This window comes from Gracilinanus agilis, chromosome 3, assembly GCF_016433145.1.
Source record: "Gracilinanus agilis isolate LMUSP501 chromosome 3, AgileGrace, whole genome shotgun sequence".
NCBI lineage: Eukaryota > Metazoa > Chordata > Mammalia > Didelphimorphia > Didelphidae > Gracilinanus > Gracilinanus agilis.
In genome coordinates this window covers 412,821,099-412,830,604 of record NC_058132.1, presented here as the reverse complement: position 1 = coordinate 412,830,604, position 9,506 = coordinate 412,821,099, and the positions used below count along the sequence as shown (strand labels likewise).

At 38.6% G+C, this 9,506-nt stretch overlaps 1 pseudogene; it reads left to right on the top strand.

Moving 5' to 3' along the window:
* The first annotated feature begins 324 nt into the window (after positions 1-324).
* Positions 325-9,281, top strand: LOC123239604 (annotated as a pseudogene).
* Positions 9,282-9,506: the final 225 nt, after the last annotated feature.

Sequence of the window (9,506 nt, the reverse complement as noted above, 5' to 3'; positions counted from 1 at the left end):
TTTTTGCTTTTGTTTTACTTTTTGTTTTTCCTCCTCCGGGAATTTAGGAACCTGGAAGCCTCGGGTTTATTTCTCTGAGGGTAGAGAGATAGAGACAGATTGGGAAGGAGAAGTGAGAATGGAGGAAGTTATTGAGCCTCCTCATCCTCATCCCTAAATCCAAGGGAGGAGGAGCTGCGCGTGTTCCTGCGCTTTATAAAATGTGCCAGTCTCTTCCAACTCAGTCGGTTCCGCACTCTCTCTGGGACTGTGTAGCAGCGTCCTCTGACGGGTCCCTCCCCGGGTCAGTGCCTCCGAGCTCCTTCTCTCTCCCGCAGCTAAGTCATGTCTTCCAGCAGCCGAGTAGCCGTGGTGACAGGGAGCAACAAGGGCATCGGCTTCGCCATCGTGCAAGAAATTCTCGGGCGATGTGATTCTCACGTCCCGGGACCCGACCCGGGGCCAGGAGGCTGTGAAGAAGCTGCAGGAGGAGGGACTGAAGCCGATTTTCCACCAACTGGACGTCGATGACCCGCAGAGCATCCGGACGCTGCGGGATTTTCTCCAGGAGCGCTACGGGGGTGTGGATGTGCTGGTCAACAATGCGGGAATGGCCTTCAAAGGTACGAGACGTGGGAATGGAGACTGTGTGTGTGTGTGTGTGTGTGTGTGTGTGTGTGTGTGTGTGTGTGTNGGGAATGGAGTGTGTGTGTGTGTGTGTGTGTGTGTGTGTGTGTGTGTGTGTGTGTGTAAATGAAAGTCGCTAAAACTGATTGTGCTGAGTGGAAAATTCTGAACTCCTCACTCCGGGAGAAAAGGGGATGAGTAGAGGGTGAGGTGGAGAGATCAGAAAGTTCTTTGGGGGGCTGGCAACAGCTACAGTGTGTTAGCTCATTCTGTTGTTGTTCAGTCGTGTCCCTGGGGTCTTCTTGGCCAAGACACTGGAGTGGTTTGCATTTCCCATTTTAGTGCATTAATACATACCTAATAAGTGACTTGCCCAGGGTCACACAGCTAGTGAGTACCTCAGGTCAAATCTGAACTTAGGTCTTTCCTGACTCCTGGCCTAATGATTGCTCTATCCATTGAGTCATCTAGCTGCCCCTACCTTGAGAATTTACTTTATATCATTTTGCTTGTATCTCCTATTGCTTTCCTGGTGTATGTATTGTAGCCTGCCAGTAGAGTGAAAGCACCCTGTGTATTGTATCCCCAGGCCTGTTTTCTGTTTGCACCTGGTTTTGTGCTTTAGTGTATACTTGTAGTTGTGGAACCTTGCAAAGCATCTTGGTGCAATTGCTCCTTATGAATTTTACAAGGTGTCCAATTCCGAGGAAGTTCTTAGCTAAGTAATGTTACAGTACCTCTACTATTGTGTTTTGTCTTTGTGTCATCACGAATTGCATTTACAAATGCTTTCTCTGAGAAGTTTAATCCTCAGTGAAAACTCTCAAACTCAGTTCTGTTATGCACCAACTAGTCTGAGCATTTTGGTGAATTTTTCATTTTTCCTTTACTCTTAAGTGTCTCAGTAAATATAAGCTGGGTCTAGAGTCAGGAAGACTTTAAGTTCAATTACATCTTCAGACACTACCTTTATGACCTTGAGCAAGTCACTTAATCTGTTTCCCCAATGGTAATATGACTATAATAAAAGCACCTACCTAGAAGGTTGTTGTGAGTGTTGTAAAATGTGGGGCATGTAGTAAGAGCTTTAGAAATGCTTTCTCCTTTTAAAATTATTTGAATTTATTTGTTTTAGAAAGAGTAAAGTTCAGAGTGATTATTGATTAACTTACTCTTGGTTTTCTTCCTTTTCTTCTCACTCTCCTTTTTTAGCTGCTGATACCACACCTTTTCCTATTCAAGCTGAAGTAACAATGAAAACCAACTTTTTTGGCACCAAAGCTGTATCTGCAGAATTACTGCCTTTAGTAAAACCCCAAGGTAAATTCATTATTTAGAATATAAAGCTGTAACTTTGTTTGTAGAAGAAGGAAAACTCTACAATTAAGAAACATTAAATAGTAAACAAAAGATCTGGGTTCTAGATCTATTTCTAAAAATAACTGCTTTGCCTTATTATCCCCTTGATTCTAGACCTTGATTCTGACAGCTTAAAAAAAAATAGATTCCATTAGCTCTTAATACCATATCTGTTTCTTTGGTACTTTTCTCCCTCTTATAATTCAGGGAGATTGGCAAAAGTTTGACTACATTATAGTAGTTATTTAAATTATGCTTATAAAAAATGTTATAATAGCAAAAAAAGGGGAAGAGAATAAAAATCAAATCAAGTCTCTCCCCTCAACAGAAGATAGACTATTCTAAAAGAGTTTTTCCCATAGAAACCTGAAAAGTAAATTATTTCAAAAGGAGACAATTTTAATTTTAAATTCTTTGGAAAATCCAGCATGGTATACCTCCAACACTCTTAGAGGAAGCTTTATTTCTCTGAAAGAAATCTTCTGGTTAGTAAATGAAACTGTAGTCACCCATTCTGCCAGAATCTTAAATACATCCCTTGTTATATATGTGTTGAATAAAGGGAAGTCTTCTTCAAGCCTTTATATTACCAGAAGGAAACTGAATAATATTATTATAATTAAAGTCACTTTCTTCATCAGAGGAGCCCACTCATCTCTTATGTATTTGGCATATACTTTTGGTAAAGTAGGCAATCAGAGCAATTTTTTAAAATTGGAATATGTATGTCTTTTTAAAACTATAAGTTCCATTGATATTTTATATTTTTTACATCACCATTGAATGAATCTCTTTCCCCCTCCCAGAAAGCTATGCCCTATGGCAAATAATATTTTTTAGAGGGGGAGATTCAACACAACTGAACAATACCATGAAAAAGTCTGAAATCATATGCAATATGTAACACCCTTGGACTTCCTACATCCACAAGGGCTGGATTGTTAGTATCTTCTCAAATCTCCTCATTTGATTCTCCCTTGATCTTTATAATTTTGTTATATTTATTTTTTAGACTCATTGTTCTTTCCATTTACATTGTTTTGTTTTAATTTATTAATAGTATTTATTTCCAGGTATTTCTGCCCCTCTCTAACCTCCCCACACCATCTAGCATCATCTGACCAAGAGCAATTTAATAAAATATATGTTACAGAAAAAAAATTGATCATTAGGATAATGCAACATTTTAAGTATAGTATAAACATTTATAATGCAGTTGGCCTCCATTCACATATGTTAAGGCAGTCTTTAGAGTAAGAAACATTTTAACATAATGAGGATTTATCATTACCTGGATGATTGTGCAGTGTACAAATTATCCTCCTGCTGGATATTTAAGAAAATCAGATGATTTCGTTGTCCAGTTTCTCCAAAGAGAGCTGACCTAGTCAGAAAAGCAAGAGGCCAAAAGATACTGCAGCAAACTACATAGGTTACCAGTATAGTGATAGTTAATAAGGAAGATTACACTTAAATATGTGGCATTGTAAGGGTTAAAAAGGGGTTTTGGTTGGGTGAATATTAAAAGGGTTGGTCACCAGGGAATTGAATAATTATCAATCCCCAATTAAAGAATAACCTCAAGTCAAAATGACTTTTATGGAAGTTTTTTACAAATGAGAAGAGAGAGAGAAAGTAAGAAAATTAGAGAGAGAATAAGATAGGATGAGTAATCTAACACACTGAGTAATTTTCTCCAGCCCCTGGCTCAACCCAGGCAGATTTAACTAGTCCTTAATTGGAGAAGCCTGAGCTGAGAGTCCCTGAGGCCCAAGGGCTGAGGATGAATGAAGCAAAAGCTTCAATCTCTGGTCCTCTCTTTTTTTTGTTTTTTAAACCCTTAACTTCTGTATATTGGCTCCTTGGTGGAAGAGTGGTAAGGGTGGGCAATGGGAGTCAAGTGACTTGCCCAGGGTCACCCAGCTGGGAAGTGTCTGAGGTGGGATTTGAACCTAGGACCTCCCATCTCTAGGCCTGACTCTCAATCCACTGAGCTACCCAGCTGCCCCCGCTGGTCCTCTCTTGAAAGGAGAGTTCCTTCACAGAATCCAGGAAGATTTAGTCTTTACACTCACCAGGTGTAATTCCAAGGGAGAGACTCAGAGCAGTCTCGCCTAGTCCAAGGTTTCAGCCAGCGCTCCTCCAGGTCCAAGTCAAGAATAAGAAGAGAGCTACAAGAAGTTGTCACTCTCTTTTAAAGGGGCTTCTTTTGTGTCACTTCCTGTGCCTTCCTCTTAGTTTACTTGTCCAATCACAATAGACGCTTTTCTTAGGACTGCCAGGGAGGCAGTCAGCAAATTCTGATTTGTCACTTACTCTAGCACACATGGGTCACAGACCTCCCAACTTGTGAATTAAGTGGGGATGTTTACACTTTTGGTGATTAGATTTGATAATGGGCAAGGTAGATTTAATCTCATTATCACAATCCCCCCCATGATCATTTGGGAGACCCATCTCCCCAATTGATCATTTGACAACGTAATCATCTTGTACCCCTAAAAATCTTCTAACTACAATAGAGATAAGAGGGAAATAGGAGAGAGAGAGAGAGAGTAAAACCAATATTTAGCTAAACACATTGACAAAAAGCCAATTTAGGGGGCAATCCCCTTTAGCATAAGAGTTTACAATTCAAAATAATTGTGTTCAGTCCCCTTAAGTTCAATCAAATGCAACCCAAAGTTCATTATGGATCATCTTGATTCAGTGTAGGTTTTTGCAGGCATCTTTTTCCAAATAGTTCATCTTCTGGATTCAAAGTGTTAGCAGGCTTCTTTTCCTGAAAATTTTCTCAAACAAAATTTTAAATCTTGGATTTTTATAAAAATACAACATGTGTATATCACACACATACATTGCCCCCTTCAACTAGCTGTTAAATATTTACCAGCACATCCCTGAATAATACAGCACTAAATGAATGACTTCTCTGCTCCTAGAAGGGATACCCCTTTTAATGCAGCCCAAATTACATTAGCTTTTTTAGCCAGTATATTACACTGCTGATTCACTTATTAAACTTGTAGTCAATTAGAACTGCAGACTTTTTCCAAAACAATTTATATAAAACTTCCTCTTTAGTCATGAATTTCATCTTATTAGATTCAGCCTATAGCCTTTTACCATCTTTCTCATAACTATCAACTTCCCATTGACTGTTTTGGTTCTGTCATTACATTATTTAATGTGAGCAAAAACAAAATAAAAGCTGAGGAGTTTTGCCTTCCCTTTTGTCCTATCCATTTTTATCCTCCTTTTATGTAAGAGTTGAGCTAGAAAAAGCACTTTTCATTGCATTCTGAACTTTAGCATTAATAGACCTTATATTTATAGAATTGTGCTACATTTTTTTTACATTTATTTTTTTAATTAATTAATTTAGAATATTTTTTCCATGGTTACATGAATCATGTTCTTTTCCTTCCCTCCTCCCACTGCCTTCTCATAGCCAATGAGCAATTCCACTGGTTTTTACATGTGTTATTGATCAAGACTTATTTCTAAATTATTAATATTTGCACTAGGGTGATTGTTTAGAATCTACATCCCCAATCATATCCCCATCAAATCATGTGATCGAGCAGTTGTTTTTCTTCTGTGTTTCTACTCCCATAGTTCTTTCTCTGGATGTGGATAGCGTTCTTTCTCATAAATCCCTCAGAATTGTCCTGGATTTGCTGCTAGTAGAGAAATCCATTACATTTGATTGTGCCACAGTGTATCAGTCTCTGTGTATAATATTCTCCTGGATCTGCTCTTTCACTCTGCATCAATTCCTGGAGGTCATTCCAGTTCACATGGAATTCCTCATTATTTCTTTTAGCACAAATAGTATTCCATCACCAACAGATAACACAATTTGTTCAGCCATACCTCAATCAAAGGGCATCCCCTCATTTTCCAATTTTTTTGCCACCACAAAGAGCACGACTATAAATATTTTTGTACAAGTCTTTTTCCTTATAATCCCTTTGGTGAATAAACCCAGCAGTGCTATGGCTGGATCAAAGGACAGGCAGCCTTTTAAAGCCCTTTGGGTATAGTTCCAAGTCGCCTTCCAGAATGGTTTGATCAATTCACAATTCTACCAGCAATGCCTTAGTGTCCCAATTTTGCCACATCCCCTCCAACATTTATTACTTTCCTTTGCTGTCATATTAGCCAATCAGCTATGTGCTACATTTTAGTAATCATCTTCCACACATTTCTTTTCAAAATCTAATTTGATTAATGAGTTCCCTGGGCATTCACATTGGTCTCTTAAAGCAAATCCCATATTTTCCACTCATTAGAATCGGTCCTTTTATTGCTTTCAGAATTTTTTTCTTGAGCATCTCGTGTCTCCTAGGCTGACTTTTCTTAAAGCTCTTTAGTCCATGAAATCCTGCCTTTCTTTCCTTTGAACCCTTTGAAATCTGCTCTCTAAAAGCTAGGGTACATGTCTGACATCTTTAAAAAGAGGATTAAAAACTCAAGTATCTTATTATTTTTACAAAAATAACTATATTTAAATGTTTTTGGTCTACCCCAGAGTGAGGTCACAGAGTGAGGTCGTCTAAGGATAATTGTAACAAAAATGAAACTGTTTTCCTTTTCTTATTTTTCCTCTTTGTAACACTATAAACTGACCCACTAATCCACCATGCACAGGGTGATTCATTCAACAGATTTTCTTTTCATCTCTGCTAGGTACAATGAGGAGAATACAGAAAAGTATAAAATATAATAATACCCAATAATATTTGAGTACTATAAAGTACTATATACAAGTACTATCAGAACTTTCAGCTGAGACAGTAGTCAGACGTGCAAAGAATGATACATTTGAGCCTGGTCGCAGATAATGAGAGATGAGGGAAGAGAACATTATAGGTAGAGCAGATATTATGAACAAAGATAGGAGAGAAAAGGAGATTTTTCTTGTTTTTTTTTTCTTTTCATTTTCTTTACAAATTCTAATCTCCTCAAGGGAAGAATCCTCTTTTCTCCATAAAGTGATCTCCTAAAAATATTCCCAAATACTTTGGGTGGTTTTTATTTTAAAATATTTTTTATATATACATTGGATAACAGATTTATGGCTATAAGATAGAATCAGAGATGATATTGAAGATCATTTAACCCAGCCTCCAGAAAAGTTAGTGTCAGAACTGGCTAAAACTCAGGACTTATATTTTCTTTTCTTTTCTTTTTTTTTTAACCCTTACTTTCCATCTTAGAATTAATACTGTGTATTGGTTCCAAGGCAGAAGAATGGTAAGGGCTAGGCAATGGGGGTTAATTTGCCCATGGTCACACAGCTGGGAAGTGTCTGAGGCCAGATTTGAACCTAGGACCTCCCCTGCCTAGGCCTGACTTTCAATCCACTGAGCCACCGAACTGTGCCCCCTTATCTTTTCTCATTGCTTTACCTCCTAAGTCTGAAGTGTTTAAGTTGAGGGTGTGGGTTGTAAGAATTAAAATTTAGTTATTATAGTTATATCTTTAAAATATGTGGCCGCCAGGAATCAACAATTCAGGTTGATTCCGTAATTAAATCAGACCCAAGTCAGCATCGGGTTGAGGAGTTTATTTACAATCAGGAAAGTGAGTAGGGATAAAGAGAAGAGGGAGGTAGAAGACTAAATAAATGAAGCTGTAAGCCGCAAGGCCCAACAGCCGGATAGGCAGAGTTTAGAATTGGCCCAGCTAGGCCAAGGAAGCCAGCCTAACTTACCCACGTGACAATACAGAGTGTAATCTGTCTGTGGTCTCAGGAGATGCTTCTTCTTCCAGTTCCAGACGCCAACTCCCACTACAGGAAGTTCACTAACTTACTTAAAGAGAATGTGCCTTTCATCACTTCCTGTGGTCCACCTCTAATTCAAATGGACAAATGGCAGTTCCTACATTGATTTGGACTGCCCAAAGGGCAGTCCCTTATTCTTGATTTGTTACTTATTGTCACGTGTGGGTAACTCGTCTCCCCTCCCCACTAAGGGAGGTGGGAGTGACATCATTAGCACGCCTGGGTTGGGTAGATTTTTGACTATTAATAGGATCTGGCTATTCTATTTACACAGGGTATAAGAAACAGTTCATTTATGGGTAAGGGTATGTGTGTTAGGGAGATATCCCAGAGCAGTTGCTACATTAAAATAATGATAATGATACAATTTTGAATGTTTCTGTTCAAAAAGGCCACAGAAATGACAGAATATTGGACCCAGAAGGAACTTCTGACAGGATCAAGTGTAACTCTCCTCATTTTCCAAATAAGAAATCTTTATTCCTTAGAATATTCCTTTAGATTCAAATATTCCTGAGAAATCCAAAGAATTCAGGGACTCTAACCAGTGATGCATTTACTTAGTGGCAGATCCATTGAGACCAAATTCATATATAATCTGATTCCCAGTCCAGTGCTATCAGCATTAATAAAGTTCTTTTGGAGAATTTACCTTACATTTCAGCCCCCCCCAATTTCCTTATCTATATTTAAACTCCCACAAAAATGTCATTGATTCTCACTTTCATATAAATTATTGCACTCTAGGGTTCTTCCCAAGTGCTTGAAGTAAATACAGCTCAAGAGGTGGAGAGAATAGAAGAAAGAAGGGCTTTATTCTGGTGTGGGCATGAGGGAGCAGGAAAGGGAGATTTCTAGATATGAAGAGAACTACATAGCCAAAGGTACTATGAGCCAGTAAAAAACATTTGATTAGAATGGTCCCAGCATCCCAGGTTTCATCTATGTTCAAAAAAACTGGGCATTACCCACCTCCAAACATTACTCAGCCTCAAGTCCAACAGTTCTTTCTCTGGAGGCAGATAGCATTCTTTATCATAAGTCCTTCAGAATTGACATATATGTATATATCCATGTGTTTCATCATAGGCAGAGTGGTGAATGTCTCTAGCAGGATGAGCTTACGTTCTCTTGAAGGCTGCGGCCCAGAACTACAGCAGAAGTTTCGCAGTGACACCATCACAGAGGAAGAGCTGGTGGGGCTCATGACAAAGTTTGTGGAAGATACAAAGAAAGGAGTGCATCAGAAGGAAGGTTGGCCCAACAGTGCTTATGGAGTGACCAAATTGGAGTCACCGTGTTGTCTAGAATCCATGCCAGGCAGCTGAATGAGCAAAGGAAAGGTGATAAGATTCTTCTGAATGCCTGCTGCCCAGGATGGGTGAGAACTGACATGGCGGGCCCCAAGGCTAACAAGAGTCCAGAAGAAGGAGCTGAAACCCCAGTTTATTTGGCTCTTTTACCCCCAAATGCTACAGAACCTCATGGCCAGTTTGTATCAGAGAAAAAGGTTGAAAAATGGTAAACTTCATTTGTGAATCCATTCTAGTTATACTAGAATGTCAAGTATCTTAGAGTTGATTTAAATGTGCATTTAGAAAGAAATAAAAATAAGATTATATTTCGTAGCATTTTTAATTCTCACAGCTAATTTCTAAAAGATGTTTTCCTTGAGTTGCCTACTAATTATATGAAAGATTTTTAATGACTTTATATTTGTAATGCTGTTGGAAAAAAAACAAGCAAAATT